Source organism: Trachypithecus francoisi, unplaced genomic scaffold (assembly GCF_009764315.1).
Source record: "Trachypithecus francoisi isolate TF-2019V2 unplaced genomic scaffold, Tfra_2.0 Lachesis_group4, whole genome shotgun sequence".
Classification (NCBI taxonomy): Eukaryota; Metazoa; Chordata; class Mammalia; order Primates; family Cercopithecidae; genus Trachypithecus; species Trachypithecus francoisi.
In genome coordinates, this window is record NW_022681469.1 from 115,398,443 (window position 1) to 115,418,893 (window position 20,451).

A 20,451-nucleotide genomic window follows, 5' to 3' on the forward strand; every position below is an offset into this window, starting at 1 on the left:
CTGGCTTCTTCTATTTCACAGCGTGCTCTGCCGTTCTTACACTTGCTCCTTTTCCCATCTTGCCCCTGGTTGGTGGGAGTTGAAGGTTGTGCGGGGAGGGGTGAGTAGCTGTGGCCAAGTCACAGGGTGAGGTGGAGTTCCAGGTAAGTCTTCAGGAATGCACCAGGCCATGACTCCATTAGCATTTTTTTTGTGCACAGAATGTGTTCTTCGCATTGCAGTGATGCAGAAGGAATATTTGGGCATGAAGCTTGCTTTCAAGTACCTTGTGATCTACTCAGGGAGATAAAAACCCCGAGATAACAATAAACAATGTTGCAGGAGTAAGAGAGGGGGGACAGGGCCAAGTGTGGTGGCTCACACCTGTAATCCCAGCACTTTGGGAGGCCGAGGTGGGCAGATCACCTGAGGTTAGGAGTTCAAGACCAGCCTGATCAACATGGTAAAACCTCATCTCTACTAAAAAAAATACAAAAATTAGCCAGGTGTGGTAGTGCTATATCCCAGCTACTTGGGAGGCTGAGGCAGGAGAATCACTTGAACCCAGGAGGTGGAGGTTGCAGTGAGTCCAGATTACACCACTGCACTCCAGCCTGGGCGACAGAGTGAGACTCCCTCTCAACAACAACAACAATGAAAAAAAAAAAAAAGAAGGGGTCCAGGGCTGGAATCATCTAAGAAGGTTTCTTGCAAAGTTACCCTAAAAGGACAAGTAAGCTAGTCTGGGCAACATAGAGAAACCCTGTCTTTATAAAAAATACAAAAATTAGCCAGATGTGGTGGCATGTGCCTTTAGTCCCAGATACTCAGGAGGATGAAGTGGAAGGATGGCTGGAACCTAGGAGGCGGAGGCTGCAGTGAGCAGAGATTGTGCCACTGCACTCCAGCCTGGTCAACAGAGCGAGATCCTGTCTCCCCTCAAAAAAAAGGACAGGTGAGGTTTGGAGAGGGGAATAGGAAAACTCCCAAGGTCACGGTCATGGTTTGATTGTCTATGGAACAGTAGGAGATGGGGGTAGGGGGAGGTAGGAAGTATGTTTAAATGACAGCGATGGCATTAAGAGATCCGTCCATGGGATGGATCACCTGAGGTCAGGAGTTCGAGACCAGCCTGACCAACATGGAGGAACCCCTTCTCTACTAAAAAATACAAAAAAATTATCTGGGCATGGTGGCACATGCCTGTAATCCCAGCTATTCAGGAGGCTGAGGCAGGAGAATCACCAGAACCTGGGAGGCAGAGGTTGCAGTATAGCAGGACGAGCTGCAGACAAAACTTCAGCAGCAGTGAACCGAGGTCGTGCCATTGCACTCCAGCCCGGGCAACAAGAGTGAAACTCCATCTCAAAAAAAAAAAAGAGGTCCAGCCATGATGAAGCTAGTTCGGAAAGACTGGCCACAAGGTAAGACTCAGGTCCTCACCAGGGAAGCCAGGGAATCCTGCTGGGAGGTGATCTGTCACCAGGGAGGAGGATAAAGAGGGTGCCTGGGAGGATGGAGGGCTAGGGACAGTTGTAAGAGGCCACTGAAAGGAAACCCCCTCAGGATGGGAGTGAAACAGCAGAACTGGTCATACAAGAAGCCCAAGTTTGGGCTGGCGCGGTGGCTCAAGCCTGTAATCCCAGCACTTTGGGAGGCCGAGATGGGCGGATCACGAGGTCAGGAGATCGAGACCATCCTGGCTAACACGGTGAAACACCGTCTCTACTAAAAAATACAAAAAACTAGCCAGGCAAGGTGGCGGGCACCTGTAGTCCCAGCTACTAGGGAGGCTGAGGCAGGAGAATGGCATAAACCTGGGAGGCGGAGCTTGCAGTGAGCTGAGACCGGCCACTGCACTCCAGCCTGGGCGACAGAGCGAGACTCCATCTCAAAAAAAAAAAAAAAAAAAGCCCAAGTTTGAAGCTCTGGTGATTGCGGAAATGACAGAGCGAGACAGGTGGGCTTGAGAGTGACTTTGGAGGAAGAACATTAAATTTGAAGCAATGGTGAATATTTAGGTTGAATGGTTTGTTGCTCAATAGAACAGAGTTTCGGAAAATGTGGTGAATAGCCAGGCACAGTGGCTCACGCCTGTAATCCCAGCACTTTGGGAGGCCCGAGGGAGGAGGATCACTTGAGGCCAGGAGTTCGAGACCAGCCTGGGCAACACAGAACCCGCCCCCCCCGTCTCTACAAACAATAATAAAAAAAAAATAGTTGGACTTGGTGACATATGTCTGTAATCCCAGTTACTCAGGAGGCTGAGGTGGGAGGATCGCTTGAGCTCAGGAGGTCAAGGCTACAGTGAACCATGATTGCTTCACTGCACTCCAGCCTGGGCAACAGAGTGAGACTCCGTCTCAAAAAAAAAAAAAAAATGTGGTAGATTCCACAGATGTTTTTACACTTTATGAAGAAGAACATTTTTTAAAACTTTGTTTTGTATTTATGTTCATTTATATTAGAAAAGTTATAACCAACACATTAGGTACTTGTTATTTCATGAATGTGATTGCACAAGATAAGTCTACAGTTATTTTTAATGAGCTGGTTTAAAGAAAAAATGTTAAGCCAGTAAATAATGGTACAGGCAATGTACAGAATATGAAAAATTCTGACAGTGGTATGTGAGTATTTGAAATTTAGGAAATAAGTTAAAAGTAAAATGATGGTAGCTCAGGAGACAGGACAAGACTATGGACATTAGGAGTAATTGACATAGAAATGGCACTCAAGCCCAAGACAGCTGACCTCTGCAAGGAGGGCAGGGCTAGAGAAAAGAGCTAGGAATGAAATACAGGGCAGGCACAGTGTCTCATGCCTGTAGTCCCAGCACTTTGGGAAGCCAAGGTTAGAAGATTGCTCGAGGCCAGGAGTTCGAGACAAGCCTGGGCAACAAAGCTAGACTTCATCTCTACAAAAAAAATTAATAAACATTAGCTGGGTGGAGTGGTGTGCACCTGTAGCTGGAGCTTCTCAGGAGGCTGAGATGGGTGGATCGCTTCAGCCCATGAATTGGAAGCTGTAGTGAGCTATGATCTCTTCACTGCATTCCAGCCTGGGCAACAGAGTGAGACCCCAACTTGAAAAAAACCAAACAAAACCCAAGATATAAACAGGCAGTGGCTCTTTTTAACTAGCCAGAAAATTAGGCCAGGTGAGGTGGCTTATGCCTGTAATCCCAGCATTTTGGGAGGCCAAGGCGGGCAGATCACTTGATACCAGGAGTTCGAGACCAGCCTGGCCAACATGGTGAAACCCTGTCTCTACTAAAAATACAAAATTAGCCGGGTGTGGTGGCAGGTGCCTGTAATCCCAGCTACTCAGGAGGCTGAGGCAGGAGAATCGCTTGAACCTGGGAGGCAGAGGCTACAGTGAGCCGAAATTGGACCACTGCACTCCAGCTTGGGTGACAGAGCAAGACTCTGTCTCAAAAAAAAAAAAAAAAAAGGTAATTAATGGAAGGGGCTAGGCGCAGTGACTCACGCATGTAATCCTAGCACTTTGGTAGGCCGAGATGGGTGAATTGCCTGAACTCAGGAGTTCGAGACCAGCCTGGACAACATGGCAAAATCCTATCTCTACTGAAAATGAAAAAAATTAGCCGGGCATGGTGCTGGGCACCTGCAGTCCCAGCTATTGAGGAGGCTGAGGCAGGAGAATCACTTGTATCTGGGAGACGGAGGTTACAGTGAGCCAAGACTGTGTCACTGCACTCCAGCCTGGGCAACAGAACAAAACTCTGTCTCCAAAAAAAAAAAAAAAAAAAAAGGAAAGAAAAATTAATGGAAGGAAATATCCCATTCATAAGAGCAATAAAAACCTTAAAATAAATAGGAGTAGCATTAACAAGAAATTATAGAACCTATATTGGATCAGTTGATAACACTAAAGTATTTTGAGTCACTTAAAAAAGGAAGACCTTGGCCGACTGCAGTGGCTCACGCCAGAACTTTGCGAGGCTGAAGCAGGCGGATCACCTGAGGTCAGGAGTTTGAGACCAGCCTGGCCAACATGGTGAAACCCCGTCTCTACTAAAAATACAAAAATGAGCCAGGCGTGGTGGCGAGCACCTGTAGTCTCAGCTACTTGGGAGTCTGAGACAGGAGAATCACTTGAACCCAGGAGGCGGAGGTTGCAGTGAGCAGACATCATGCTACCGCACTCCAGCCTGGGAGACAGAGCGAGACTGCGTCTCAAAAAAACAAAAGTAAAAATAAATACAAAAATACAAAACGAAAACCATCAGGACAAACGGCGATCATTGTGGAGCGGGGGAGAAGGAAGGTTCGCGGGGTCAAGCACAGTGGCTTACACCTGTAATCCCAGCACTTTGGGAGTCCCAGGATGGAGGATGACTTGAGCCCAGGAGTTCGAGACCAGCCTGGGTAACATAGCAGGACCTCATCTCTACAAAAAGTTAAAAAAAAGAAAAAAAGAAAAAAAAAAAAAAGGCTAGGCATGGTGGCATGTGCCTGTAGTCCCAGCTACTCAGGAGGCTGAGGTGCAAGGATCACTTAAGCCCAAGGAGGTCACACAGCAGAGAGCTATGATTGCACCACTGCATTCTAGCTTGGGTAACAGAGCAAGACCCTGTCTTAAAAAAAAAAAAAAAGAAAAGAAAAAAAAGACTTGAATAATCAAATAGTAATAACTTGTTCTTAGATAAGAAGATTGGATGATATAGAAGATGTCAGTTTTCCCTAAGTCCATAAATTCAATGCAGTCTCTAAATCCCAAAGGGATTATTTGGGAAACTTGATAAAATAATTTGAAAGTTTATGCAGAATGATAATGAGAAAAACCAGAACATTTTGAAATAAAAGAGTAATAGGGGGACCTGCCCTATCAAATACTGAAACAGGAAATAAAAACCACAGCATGCTTGTCCTGGCACAGGACTGGCGTAATCCATCAGAGTGAAGCGTCCAGAAATAGCCCCAAATGCACATTGGGATTTAGCACTTGTAAAGGTGATATTGCACATTGGTTGGGAAAATATTCCTTATTCAATAATTGTTCCTTTCTAAATTTTATTTTTATTTATTATTATCATTTGAGACAGAGTTTCACTCTGTTGCTCAGGATGAAGTGCAATGGAGTGGTCATAGCTCACTGCAGTCTGAAACTCCTGGCCTCAAGCGATCCTCCCACCTCAGCCTCCTGAGTGGGACTACAGGCATGCACCACCACACCAGGTCAATTTAAAAAAATAGAGTCTCACTTTGTTGCCCAGGCTGGAGTACAATGTCGTGATCTCTGATCACTGCAACCTCTGCCTCCTGGGTTCCAGCAATTCTCCTGTCTCAGTCTCCCGAGTAGCTGGGACTACAGGCACGTGCCACCACACACGGCTAATTTTTTGCATTTTTAATAGAGACGGGGTTTCACTGTGTTAGGCAGGATGGTCTCAATCTCCTGAACTCCTGATCCACCCGCCTTGGCCTCCCAAAGTGCTGGGATTACAGACGTGTGCCACCGCGCCCAGCTAAAAAAAATATTTTGTATAGAAAGAGTCTCACTGCATTGCCCAGGCTGATCTTGAACTCCTGGCCTCAAGCGATCCTCCTGCCTAGACCTTCCGAAATGTTAGGATTACAGGTGTTAGCCACTGCATCTAGCCATATTTTTTATATTTTTTTAGAGACAAGGTTTTGCTCTGTCATCCAGGCTGGAGTGCAGTGGTGCGATCATAGCTCACTGCAGCCCCACCCTCCTGGCTTCTAGTGATCCTCCTGACTTGGCCTAATAATTGTTTCTTAAAGAATTAACTAGGCCGGGCGCGGTGGCTCAAGCCTGTAATCCCAGCACTTTGGGAGGTCGAGACGGGCGGATCACGAGGTCAGGAGATCGAGACCATCCTGGCTAACACAGTGAAACCCCGTCTCTACTAAAAATACAAAAACTAGCCGGGCGAGGTGGCAGGCGCCTGTAGTCCCAGCTACTCGGGAGGCTGAGGCAGGAGAATGGCGTAAACCCGGGAGGCGGAGTTTGCAGTGAGCTGAGATCCGGCCACTGCACTCCAGTCCGGGCGACAGAGCGAGACTCCGCCTCAAAAAAAAAAAAAAAAAAAAAAAAAAGAATTAACTAGTCAGAAGGGGGAGGGTGGGAAGCTGCATGTCTATTTCATTTATTATGCCAAAATACTTCAATGTAAAAACAAACATTAAAGGAAAAAGTGTGCCGGGCGCGATGGCTCAAGCCTGTAATCCCAGCACTTTGGGAGGCCGAGACGGGCGGATCACGAGGTCAGGAGATCGAGACCATCCTGGCTAATACGGTGAAACCCCGTCTCTACTAAAAATACAAAAACTAGCCGGGCGAGGTGGCGGGCGCCTGTAGTCCCAGCTACTCGGGAGGCTGAGGCAGGAGAATGGCGGAAACCCGGAGGCGGAGCTTGCAGTGAGCTGAGATCTGGCCACTGCACTCCAGCCTGGGTGATAGCGAGACTCCGTCTCAAAAAAAAAAAAAAAAAAAAAAAAAAAAAAAAAAAAAATGAAGGGGTGGCCTGCCCCTCCACACCTGTGGGTGTTTCTTGTTTAGGTGGAACGAGAGACTTGAGAAAAGAAATGAGACACAGAGACAAAGTATAGAGAAAGAAAAAGTGGGCCCAGAGGACCGGCGCTCAGCATACAGAGGACCCACGCCGGCACCGTCTCTGAGTTCCCTTAGTATTTATTGATAATTATCTTTACCATCTTAAAGAAAAGGAAGTAGCAGGATAATAGGATCATTATAGGGAGAAAGTCAGCAGTAAGACATATGAATAAAGTTCTCTGTGACATGAATAAGTTTAAGGAAAAGTGCTGTGCCTTGATATGCATATGTAAACATCTCCCTAAACCTTTTTAGTGCATAAAGAGCAGCATTGCGCTAGCAAGTCCCGCCTTTCGCCCTAAGGCGGTTTTCTCCTTTCTCAGTAAACAGAACATACAATCGGGTTTTACACCGACATGTTCCATTGCCCAGGGACGGGCAGGAGACAGATGCTTTTCTCTATCTCAATCGCCAACAACCGCCAAGAGGCCTTCTTTCCTCTTGTACTGGTCCTCCTCAGCACAGACCCTTCACGGGTGTCAGGCTGGGGGACAATCAGGTCTTTCCCATCCCACGAGGCCATATTTCACACTATCCCATGGGAAGACACCTTGGACACTACCTAGCTTTCCTAGGCAGAGGTTCCTGCGACCTTTGGCAGTGACCTTTGGCAGTGTACGTGTCCCTGGGTACTTGAGATTAAGAGAATGGTGATGACTTTTAACCAGCAAGCTGCCTTCAGGCACTTGTTTAACAAAGCACACCCTGCACAGCCCAAATTCCTTTAAACCTTGAGTCACCACAGCACATGTCTCTTGCAAGGACAAGGTTGGGGGTAGGATCACAGATTAACAGCATCTCAAATACAGAACAAAATGGAGTCTCTTATGTCTACTTCTTTCTATATAGACACAGTAACAGGTTGATCTCTCTTTCTTCTCCCCGCCCAACACACACAAAATTAGCCGGGTGTGGTGGCAGGCACCTGTAATCTAAGCTACTCGGGAGACTGAAGCAGGACAATTGCTTGAACCCAGGAGGCAGAGACTGCAATGAGCCAAGATGGCGCCATCGCACTCCAGCCTGGGCAACAGAGTGAGACTCCGTCCCAAAAAAGGCCAAGGCAGGAGGATTGCTTGAGTACAGGAGTTCTAGACCAGCCTGGTCAACATAGCATGACCCCATCTCTTTAAAACCAAACAAAGCCGGGCGCGGTGGCTCAAGCCTGTAATCCCAGCACTTTGGGAGGCCGAGACGGGCGGATCACGAGGTCAGGAGATCGAGACCATCCTGGCTAACACGGTGAAACCCCGTCTCTACTAAAAAAATACAAAAAATTAGCCAGGCGAGATGGCGGGCGCCTGTAGTCCCAGCTACTCGGGAGGCTGAGGCGAGAGAATGGCGTAAACCCGGGAGGCGGAGCTTGCAGTGAGCTGAGATCCGGCCACTGCACTCCAGCCTGGGTGACAGAGCGAGACTCCGTCTCAAAAAAAAAAAAAAACCAAACAAAAATACTTCTACATGGCAAGTCAAACTACAAACATATTGCTAACACATATGAAAAAGATTAATACAATAGGATTGCTTGAGCCCAGGAGTTCCAGACCAGCCTGGACAACATAGCAAGACCCCATCTCTTTAAAAGAAAACAAAAATATTTATATATATAGCAAGTTGAACTACAAATATGTTTCTTTTTTTTTTGAGACGGAGTCTAGCTCTGTCACCCAGGCTGGAGTGCTATGGCCAGATCTTAGCTCACTGCAAGCTCCGCCTCCCGGGTTCACGCCATTCTCCTGCCTCAGCCTCCCGGGTAGCTGGGACTACAGGCGCCGCCACCTCGCCCAGCTAGTTTTTTGTAGTTTTTAGTAGAGACGGGGTTTCACCGTGTTAGCCAGGATGGTCTCGATCTCCTGACCTCGTGATCCGCCTGTCTCGGCCTCCCAAAGTGCTGGGATTACAGGCTTGACCCACCGCGCCTGGCCTTTACAAATATATTTCTGGCCGGGCGCAGTGGCTCAAGCCTGTAATCTCAGCACTTTGGGAGGCCGAGACGGGTGGATCACGAGGTCAGGAGATCAAGACTATCCTGGCTAACACGGTGAAACCCCATCTCTACTAAAAAAAAAAAAAAAAAATACAAAAAAAAAAACTAGCCGGGCGAGGTGGCGGCGCCTGTAGTCCCAGCTACTCGGGAGACTGAGGCAGGAGAATGGCGTAAACCTGGGAGGTGGAGCTTGCAGTGAGCTGAGATCCGGCCACTGCACTTCAGCCTGGGCGACAGAGCGCGACTCCGTCTCAAAAAAAGAAAAAAGAAAAAAGAAAAACAAATATATTTCTAACACATATGAAAAAGATTATACAATAGGATTGCTTGAGCCCAGGAGTTCCAGACCAGCTTGGACAACATAGCGAGACCCCATCTCTTTATTTATTTATTTATTTATTTTTTTGAGACGGAGTCTCGCTCTGTCACCCAGCTGGAGTGCAGTGGCCAGATCTCAGCTCACTGCAAGCTCCGCCTCCCGGGTTCACGCCATTCTCCTGCCTCAGCCTCCCGAGTAGCTGGGACTACAGGCGCCGCCACCTCGCCCGGCTAGTGTTTTTTTTTTTTGTATTTTTAGTAGAGACGGGGTTTCACCGTGTTAGCCAGGATGGTCTCGATCTCCTGACCTCGTGATCCGCCTGTCTCGGCCTCCCAAAGTGCTGGGATTACAGGCTTGACCCACCGCGCCTGGCCTTTACAAATATATTTCTGGCCGGGCGCAGTGGCTCAAGCCTGTAATCTCAGCACTTTGGGAGGCCGAGACGGGCGGATCACGAGGTCAGGAGATCAAGACTATCCTGGCTAACACGGTGAAACCCCATCTCTACTAAAAAAAAAAAAAAAAAAATACAAAAAAAAAAACTAGCCGGGCGAGGTGGCGGGCGCCTGTAGTCCCAGCTACTCGGGAGACTGAGGCAGGAGAATGGCGTAAACCTGGGAGGTGGAGCTTGCAGTGAGCTGAGATCCGGCCACTGCACTTCAGCCTGGGCGACAGAGCGCGACTCCGTCTCAAAAAAAGAAAAAAGAAAAAAGAAAAACAAATATATTTCTAACACATATGAAAAAGATTAATACAATAGGATTGCTTGAGCCCAGGAGTTCCAGACCAGCTTGGACAACATAGCGAGACCCCATCTCTTTATTTATTTATTTATTTATTTTTTTGAGACGGAGTCTCGCTCTGTCACCCAGGCTGGAGTGCAGTGGCCAGATCTCAGCTCACTGCAAGCTCCGCCTCCCGGGTTCACGCCATTCTCCTGCCTCAGCCTCCCGAGTAGCTGGGACTACAGGCGCCGCCACCTCGCCGGCTAGTGTTTTTTTTTTTTGTATTTTTAGTAGAGACGGGGTTTCACCGTGTTAGCCAGGATGGTCTCGATCTCCTGACCTCGTGATCCACCCGTCTCGGCCTCCCAAAGTGCTGGGATTACAGGCTTGAGCCACCGCGACCGGCCAACCCCATCTCTTTAAAACAAAACAAAAAATACTTATATATAGCAAGTCATACTACGAATATATTTCTGACATATATGAAAAAGATTAATACAGTATATAGGTTCATGAGTCAATAAGAAGAGGAGAAAGGAACCCAGACAGATATGAACAAGAACATGAACAATTCACCAGATACAGAAGAGTAAACATGTTCAGCCTTAGCAATAATGAAGTAATGCAAAATAAAACAATAATAAAATACTTTTCGCCTTTCAGACAAAACTGAAGAAAACTTATAGCATCAGTATGGCCAATATATGCAGAAAACAGTCATTCATTATGTAAATATAAATTAATATGGACTTTTTGAAGGTCAGTTTCACATTTATTTAAAAGTAAAATGTGCCGGGCGCGGTGGCTCAAGCCTGTAATCCCAGCACTTTGGGAGGCCGAGACGGGCGGATCACGAGGTCAGGAGATCGAGACCATCCTGGCTAACACGGTGAAACCCCGTCTCTACTAAAAAATACAAAAAACTAGCCGGGCGAGGCGGCGGGCGCCTGTAGTCCCAGCTACTCGGGAGGCTGAGGCAGGAGAATGGCGTAAACCCGGGAGGCGGAGCTTGCAGTGAGCTGAGATCCGGCCACTGTACTCCAGCCTGGGCAACAGAGCGAGACTCCGTCTCAAAAAAAAAAAAAAAAAAGTAAAATGTGTATAGTTTTGACTCAGAAATTCCACTTCAAGGAATTTTTTCCTAGAGAGACTGTCTCTAAAACAAACTAATGAAACCCCTCATTTATTACATTTATGAGACAATTGGGAATATTACCACTGACTGGATATTTGATGATATTAAGGAATTATTATTAATTTTTAGGCGTGATAATGCATTGTGGTTATATATTTTTAAGAGTCCTTAAATAATACTGAAATATTAATGAAGAAGTTATACAAGGTCTGGGATTTGATTCAAAATAAAATGGGAAGGAGAAGGTACATGAGGAAAAGATGAAACAAGAATGGCCACAAGTCCAGGCGTGGTGGCTCACGCCTGTGATTCCAGCACTTTGGGAGGCTGAGGCGGGCAGATCACCTGAGGTCAGGAGTTCGAGACCAGCCTGGCCAACGTGGGGAAAACCTCATCTCTACTAAAAATAATGAGATCGCATTAGCCAGGCATGGTGGTGGGTGCCTGTAATCCCAGCTACTCAGGAGGCTGAGGCAGGAGAATCTCTTGAACCCAGGAGGCAGAGGTTGCAGTGAGCCGAGATCGCATCACTGCACTCCAGCCTGGGCGATAGAGTGAAATTCCGTCTTAAGAGAAAGATGGCTGGGCGCGGTGGCTCAAGCCTGTAATCCCAGCCCTTTGGGAGGCCGAGACGGGCGGATCACGAGGTCAGGAGATCGAGACCATCCTGGCTAACACGGTGAAACCCCGTCTCTACTAAAAATACAAAAAACTAGCCAGGCGAGGTGGCGGGCGCCTGTGGTCCCAGCTACTGGGGAGGCTGAGGCAGGAGAATGGCGTGAACCCGGGAGGCGGAGCTTGCAGTGAGCTGAGATCTGGCCACTGCACTCCAGCCTGGGTGACAGAGCGAGACTCCGTCTCAAAAAAAAAAAAAGAGAAAGATAAAGAATGTCCATGAGTTGTTAATTGTCTCATGATGGGTATGTGGGTGTTCATTATATTGTTTTGTTTGTGCATGAGTCTGCTTGAAATTTTCCACAATAAAAAGTGGGATTTTTTTTTTAGTGAGTATGATGAGTCAAACATTTTTCTCCTTTGAAAAAAGTAAGGATTGGGAGCAGATGATCAAAGAAGCCCCTCCCAAAACACACAACATCTAACTAAAAATAACCAGCCTGGACAATATAGCAAGACTTTATCTCCAGAAAATTAAAAAAATTAGCCAGGTAGGGTGGTACACCCTTCTAGTTACAGCTATTCAGGAGGCTGACATGAGAGGATCACTTGAACCTAGGAGGTGGCGGCTGCAGTGAACTATCATTGCACCACTGCACTCCAGCCTGGGTGACAGAGGGAGACCTTGTCTCTTAAAAAAAAAAAAAAAAGGCCGGGCGCGGTGGCTCAAGCCTGTAATCCCAGCACTTTGGGAGGCTGAGACGGGCGGATCACGAGGTCAGGAGATCGAGACCATCCTGGCGAACACGGTGAACCCCGTCTCTACTAAAAATACAAAAGCTAGCCGGGCGAGGCGGCGGGCGCCTGTAGTCCCAGCTACTCGGGAGGCTGAGGCAGGAGAATGGCGTAAACCCGGAGGCGGAGCTTGCAGTGAGCTGAGATCCGGCCACTGCACTCCAGTCCCGGCGACAGAGGGAGACTCCGCCTCAAAAAAAAAAAAAAAAAGTCAGAATGAGGTGGTTCACACCTGTAGTCCCAGCACTTTGGGAAGTCGAGGCGGGTGGATTGCTGGAAGCCAGGAGTTCGAGACCAGCCTGGGCAACATGGTGAAACTCTGTCTCTACTAAAAATACAAAAATTAGCCTGGTGTGGTGGTGGGCACCTGTAATCCCAGCTACTTGGGAGGCTGAGATGGGAGAATCACTTGAATCCGGGAGGCGGAGGTTGCACTGAGCTGAGATCTCACCAGTGCCCTCCAGGCTGGGCTGACAGCGAGACTCTTATCTCAAAAAAAAAAAAAAAAAAAAAATCCCTGCACGTACCTGGTTGTTTCCTCAAAGTGCCATGTGCAGTTTCCAGGTACTGTGTGTTGGTGTGTCTCAGTGCTAGCTGTTCAGATCCAGGTGTCCCTCATGCATGTCTCTGTAGAGTGGCAGTCCACTCTGCGGGGGTCCAGCTTCCCTTGCTCCTCTCTCTCTACCACCTCCAAGTTGACCCCAGGATGGAGTGAGGAGCATGTTGGCTGGGACTCATCCAGGCCACACACTGACCTCTGCCACCACCCTAGGGGCAGTCTTTGCCACCATGAAAAATGGCTGGGAGCCAGGAGCCACAGGGTGGAAGCACCAGAGATGGTGTCACCACCATTTAAAAAAATTTCCACTGACCGGCTGGGCGTGGTGCCTCACACCTGTAATCCCAGCAATTTAGGAGGCCGAAGCGGGCAGATCATGAGGTGGGGAGTTGGAGACCAGCTTGGCCAACGCGGTGAAACCCCGTCTCTACTGAATACAAAAAATTAGCTGGGCATGGTGGCACGCATCTATAATCCCAGCTACTTGGAAGACTGAGGCAGGAGAATTGCTTGAACCCAGGAGGTGGAGATTGCAGTGAACTGAGATTATGTCACTGCACTCCAACCTGGGCAGCAGGGCGAAATTTCATCTCAGAAAAAAAAAAAATGCCACTGACCAAGTGGTGACCTTATGCTGATGTTTTTTGATGTTCCTGTCTTAAAGCCCAGGAATGGGTGTGACAGCAACATGCACACATTCCAGAAATTTCAGAGTAATGAAGGGGAAACCTGAAAAGATTAGAACGAGAGGGGAAATTTTAAAGATGTGCACTATTTATTTCACTGCCCATGTAGATCTGAAGTTGTTTTGCTCGTCTAGTAACGTCAAATGTAGCCTTGTATTTGGGTCATAAAACTGTCATGGTTGATCTACTTACAGATATGAAAATCTAAAAAGATGGAGAACACTTTTTCCCCATTTAGATTGGCGACTAGGTGAAGCAAAAAGGCTTACAGCGGCTGGGTGCTGTGGCTCATGCCTGTAGTCCCAGCACTTTAGGGGGTTGAGGCAGGTGGGTCACTTGAGGCCAGGAGTTTGAGACTGGCTTAGGCAACACGGAGAGACCCCTGTCTCTGCAAAAAATAATAATTAGTCAGGCATGGTGGCACATGGCTGTAGTCCCAGCTACTCAGGAGGCTGAGGTGGGAGGATCGCTTGAGCCCAGGATTTCAAGGCTGCAGTAAGCTATGATCATACCACTGCACTCCACCTTGGGCAACAGAATGAGACACCCTGTCTCTAAAACAAAAACAATAATCTGTCTGCAATCGAATTCATTACTTCCCCAACCAGCCTTCATGTTGGTTGGATGGACTGACTGTCCATCTCAGTCAGTGGCATCACATTCAGCCTCCCAAGGCAGAAATCTGTTTTTTTTCTTTCTTTCTTTCTTTCTTTTTTTTTTTTTTTTTTGAGACGGAGTCTGGCTCTGTCGTCCAGGCTGGAGTGCAGTGGCCGGATCTCAGCTCACTGCAAGCTCCGCCTCTTGGGTTCACGCCATTCTCCTGCCTCAGCCTCTAGAGTAGCTGGGACTACAGGCGCCGGCCACCCGCCCGGCTAGTTTTTTGTATTTTTTAGTAGAGACGGGGTTTCACCATGTTAGCCAGGATAGTCTCGATCTCCTGACCTCGTGATCCGCCCGTCTCGGCCTCCCAAAGTGCTGGGATTACAGGCTTGAGCCATTGCGCCCGCCTCTTTTTTTTTTTTTTTTTTTTTGAGATGATGTCTTGCTCTATCACTCAGGCTGGAATACAGTGGCACAATCTCAGCTCACTGCAACCTCCGCCTCCCAGGTTCAAGTGATTCTCCTGCCTCAGCCCGAGTAGCAGGGATTACATGCACATGCCACCATGCCTGGCTAATTTTTGTATTTTTAGTAGAGATGGGGTTTCACCGTATTGTACAGGCTGGTCTGGAACTCCTGACCCCAGGTGATCCTTCCGCCTTGGCCTCCCAGAGTGCTGGGATTACAGGTGTGAGCCATTGTGCCCGGCCTTCAGGCAGAAATCTCTGTGGAAGTACATGGTTTCTTTCTCTCTCACACACATCCATTATTAATTAAGATGCCAGTTTACCTCTTTCAAAACAGACCCAGGCCAGGCATGGTTGCTCACACCTGTAATCCCAGCACTTAGGGAGGACGAGAGGGGCAGATTACTTGAGTTCAGGAGTTTGAGACCAGCCTGGTCAACATGGTGAAACCTCGTCTCCACTAAAAACACAAAAATTAGCCGGGCGTGGTGGTGGGTGCCTTTAGTCACAGCTATTTGGGGAGGCTGAGGCAGGAGAATTGCTTGAACCTAGGAGGTGGAGATTGCAGTGAGCCGAGATCACGCCACTGCACTCCAGCTCGGGCGACAGAGTGAGACTCTGTCTCAAAGAAAAACAAACAAAAAACCCAGACCCAAAGAACAGTGGTTTAACCTAAATGGGGGGTTACATTTTGCTCATATAAGGGTCCAAACATTAGCAATCCATAACAAATACAGAGGCTGCAGTTCATCAGGAGCCAGGCTTTTTCTAGCTGGTTGCTCTGCCATTCCTAGGGTCCTGCTTTTGTTCCACAAAGTCTGAGGGGCTTTACCATCAGGTCCACTTTGTACTCAGCAGGATGGTGCTTGCCTGGGATGCAACAGACATAACAATTAACGGTCAAAATACCTAAGTGGTAGTGGTTTTATTAGGTTGAACCATATGAAATTGCCATTTTGGGGTCAAATATAATAGAATAGTGGCAATTTTATGTCATTCAACCCAATGGTATCTCTACAGATTAAAGCTCTGACACAAGAGAGGTCAAGTAAACTGCCCATAGTCACACAGCAAGTGAATGGCAGAGACGGGCTTCAAATTCAGAGCCTCCCTGGAATCTGGGCCCAAGGAAGATTCTTCAGTGGATAAGGCTTGGTTCCTGTCCCCTCTGCACTTATAACCTAGTTGCAGGGCAACATATGAACACTGGAACGGTAATCACAGTTTAAGAGAGAAACAACAGTTTGATATAGCTACATAAGAAACTCATGAGGCCGGGCGTGGCGGCTCACGCCTGTAATCCCAAAACTTTGGGAGGCCGAGGCAGACGAATCACTTGAGCCCAGGAGTTTGAAACCAGCCTGGGCAACATGGTGAAACCCCATCTCTACTAAAAACACAAAAATTAGACCGGGCGCGGTGGCTCACGCCTATAATCCCAGTACTTTGGGAGGCCGAGGCGGGGGGATCAGGAGCTCAGGAGGTTGAGACCATCCTGGCTAGCACGTGAAACTCCATCTCTACTAAAAATACACACACAAAAAATTAGCCGGGCGTGGTGGCAGGCGCCTATAGTCCCAGCTACTGGGGAGGCTGAGGCAGGAGAATGGCGTGAACCCGGGAGGCGGAGCTTGCAGTGAGCCGAGATCGCGCCGCTGCACTCCAGCTTGGGTGACAGAGCGAGACTCTATCTCAAAAAAAAAAAAAAAAAAAAATTAGCCAGGTGTGGTGGCACATACCTATATATATATTGAAAAGGAGGTCACTGCCAATCCAATTAGCTAGTAGAACAAGACTTTTTTTTTTTTTTTTTTTTTTTTTTTTGAGATGAAGTCTCTCTCTGTCGCCCAGGCTGGAGTGCAGTGGCGGGATCTCAGCTCACTGCAAGCTCTGCCTCCCGGGTTCACGCCATTCTTCTGCCTCAGCCTCCCGAGTAGCTGGGACTACAGGCGCCCGCCACCTCGCCCGGCTAGTTTTTTTGTATTTTTTAGTAGAGATGGGGTTTCACCGTGTTAGCCAGGATGGTCTCGATCTCCTGACCTAGTGATCCGCCCGTCTCGGCCTCCCAAAGTGCTGGGATTAAAGGCTTGAGCCACCGCGCCCGGCCTGACTTTTTTTTTTTGAGATAGGGTCTCACTCTGTCACCCAGGCTGGAGGGCACTGGCATGATCAAGGCTCACTGAAACCTTTGCCTCTTGGGCTCAAGTAATCCTTCACCTCAGTCTTCTGAGAAGCTGGGACTACAGGCGCATACCACCATGCCTGGCTAATATTTTTTGTACTTTGTAGAGTTGAGGTTTCACCATGTTGCCCAGGCTGGTCTTGAACTCCTGAGCTAAAGTGATCTGCCTGCCTCTGCCTCCCAAAGCGCTGGGATTATAGGTTTGAGCACTCGTGCCCAGCCAGTGTTACAACTTTTATTGAAGCTTCAGTGCAGAGCCGCAGCAAGGTACTGCTCCTTGTGGAGCAGGGATAACTCATAGGCACTGTGTCCAGAATAGCAGCTGAGAGGCCAGACTAAACTCATCTATGCCCATTTTTAATTGTATGCAAATTAAGGGGCAGCTTATGCAGAAATGTCTAGGATGGGGGCGGTAACTTCTAGGTCGGTAGGTGGTTGCCATGGAAAGGGGAGATAACTTCTGGGTGTTGTCATGGCAATGGTAAACAGACATGGCACTCTGGAAGGGATGTCTTTATGGAAAGCTGCTTCTGTCCCATCCCATTTTTAGCTAGTCCTCCATTTGGTCTGTGTCCATTCCCTGCCTCTGGAGTTGAGTCTTGCCTCCTACCTCAATAATCATTTTTTCTTTTCTTTTCCTTTCCTTTTCTTTCTTTCTTTTTTTTTTTTTTTTTTTTGTAGGACACGGTCTCACTCTGTTGCCCAAGCTGGAGTTCAGTGGTGTGATCGTGGCTCACTGCAACCTCAGCCTCCTGGGTTCAGGAGATCCTCCCACCTCAGCCTCCCGAGTAGCTGGGACTACAGTGTGCACCACCACACCTAGCTAATTTTTGTACTTTTGATAGAGACAAGGTTTTGCCATGTTGTCCGAGCTGGGATAATTATTTAATTCTGTGCTATTTAACAAAAGTGTGCGGTGTTATCTATGTAGACTTGGGTCTTCGTCATGCTTGGTGGTGTGTGCATGAGTGAGTGTACATACTTCCATAACCCACAGATTTCTTTCTTTTTTCTTTTTTTGTGATGGAATCTCACTGTGTCACCCAGGCTGGAGTGTAGTGGCCCGATCTCAGATCACTGCAACCTCCGTCTCCCGGGTTCAAGCAATTATCCTGCCTCAGCCTCCCAAGTAGCTGAGATTACAGGCATACACCACCACGCCTAATTTTTGTATTTTTAGTAGAGACGGGGTTTCTCCATGTTAGCGAGGCTGGTCTCAAACTCCTGACCTCAGGTCTGGAGGCCTCGGCCTCCCAAAGAGTTGGGATTATAGGCGTGAGCCACCGCGCCCAGCCACCTGTGGATTTCTTTATGTCTCTCCACCTTTCTCACCTTGAGTTTATGAGGCTGGATTACGTCTTTCTTGGGTCTTTGCATTTGTTTCTATCTCTTCCCCTCTCTTTCCTTCCGTCCTTTGTTTCTCCATCACACTCTCTCCCGCATTTATCTCTTCCTGTATCTTTGCTCTATAATTGCCCCATGTAAGTCCTAAGGATATATTTTATTATTCATTGCACATACTAAATAGTTTGATGTGCCCTAGTCCTTAATTTAAAATGTAAAGAACAGGCGGGGTGCGGTGGCTCACGCCTGTACTTCCAGCACTTTGGGAGGCTGAGGCAGGCGGATCACCTGAGGTCAGGAGTTTGAGACCAGCCTGACCAACATGGTGAACCCTCGTTTCTACTAAAAATACAAAACATTACGGCCGGGCGCGGTGGCTCAAGCCTGTAATCCCAGCACTTTGGGAGGCCGAGACGGGCGGATCATGAGGTCAGGAGATTGAGACCATCCTGGCTAACACGGTGAAACCCTGTCTCTACTAAAAAACTACAAAAAACTAGCCGGGCGACGTGGCGGCGCCTGTAGTCCCAGCTGCTTGGGAGGCTGAGGCAGGAGAATGGCGTGAACCCGGGAGGCGGAGCTTGCAGTGAGCTGAGATCTGGCCACAGCATTCCAGCCTGGGTGACAGAGCGAGACTCCGTCTCAAAAAAAATAAAAATAAAAAAAATAAAAAAATAAAAAAATTAGCCAGGTGTGGTGGTATGCACCTGTAATCCTGGCTACAGGAGGCTGAGGCAGGAGAATCGCTTGAACCCAGGAGGCAGAGGTTGCAGTGAGCCAAGATCGGGCCATTGCACTCCAGCTTGGGCTACAAGAACCAAACTCCTTCTCAAAATAATAATAATAATAGTAATAATAATAGTAATAGGCAGGGCACAATGGCTCACGCCTGTAATCCCAGCACTTTGGGAGGGTGAATCACCTGAGGTGAAAGTGGGTGAATCACCTGAGGTCGGGAATTCGAGACTAGCCTGACCAACATGGAGAAATCCCATCTCTACTAAAAATACAAAATTAGCCGGGCGTGGTGGCAGGTGCCTGTAATCCCAGCTACTCAGGAGGCTGAGGCAGGAGAATTGCTTGGAGCCAGGAGGCAGAGGTTGTGGTGAGCTGAGATCGCACCATTGCACTCCAGCCTGGGCAACAAGAGGGAAACACCGTCTCAAAATAATGATAAAAATAATGATAATAACAAATAAAATACAAAGAACAACATGTTCCATCTCTCCACCTAAATCTCCTATTTTATTGCTCCTTCTCCCTGACCTCTTAGTAGTTTGTTTTTATTTTTGTCAAGTTATACACATACATAATTTTAAGAGTCAAACTGTACTAATAGGTTAACAATGGTGAAAAGCAATCCCCACTCTTTCTACTTTTGACCTGCTTCTTGGATTCAACCAACTTCTTCAGCTGTTTCTTCCACTATATGCCTCCTGGTTTCTTTTCTGTTTTTTTTTTTGTTTTGTTTTTTGTTTTTCTTTTTTTTTTAATTTGAGACAGAGTCTTGCTCTGTCACCTAGGCTGGAGTGCAGTGGCATGATCTCGGCTCACTGCAACTTCCGCCTCCTGGCTTCAAGCGATTCTCGTGCCTCAGCCTCCCGAGTAGCTGGGACTACAGGCGCCCGCCACCTCGCGTGGCTAATTTTTGTATTTTCTGTAGAGATGGGGTTTCACCATGTTGGCCAGTCTGATCTCAAACTCCTGACCTCAGGTGAGCCTCCTGCCTCGGCCTCCCAAAGTGCTGAGACTACAGACATGAGCCCAGCTCCAGTTTCTAAATAACTTGCTTGTACAGCTATTCCTTGATTTTTCTATTTTAGATATGATCTGTGAGTTCTTAAAACAGGAAATGAGGATTTAACTTTTACACCCCCACACAAAACTCTTTCCCTTCCCCTATCCTCCCAATACAATGATATCATAAAATTTAGAATTCAGTATTTATTTTATATATATATGTGTGTGTGTGTGTGTGTATATATATATATATATAGAGAGAGAGAGAGGATCTCAATCTCACTCTGTCTCCTAGGCTGGAGTACAGCAGTGCAGTCATAGCTCACTGCAGCCTCCAATTCCTGGACTCAAGCCATCCTCCTGCCTTGGCCTCCAAAGTAGCTGGAACTAGAGGCATGTGCTACTGTGGCCAGGTAATTTTTTTAAATTTTTTTTAGAGACAGGGGTTTCATATGTTGCCCAAACTGGTCTTTGAACTCCTGGTCTCAGGTGATTCTCATGCCTCAGCCTCCCAAAGTGCTGGTATTACAGGCATGAGCCACCACTCCAAGCTCCTAAGTGTCTGTTCTTTGCATTCTCTTGGCACTCTATGTACACCTGCCACTGTTACATCAGTTGTTGTTTGCTGCATAACAAACTACCTCCGAGCACAGTGGCTTAAAACAGTTTTCATGTATTCTCTCGCAGTTCTGTGGATCAGGAATTCAGGGCATGACGG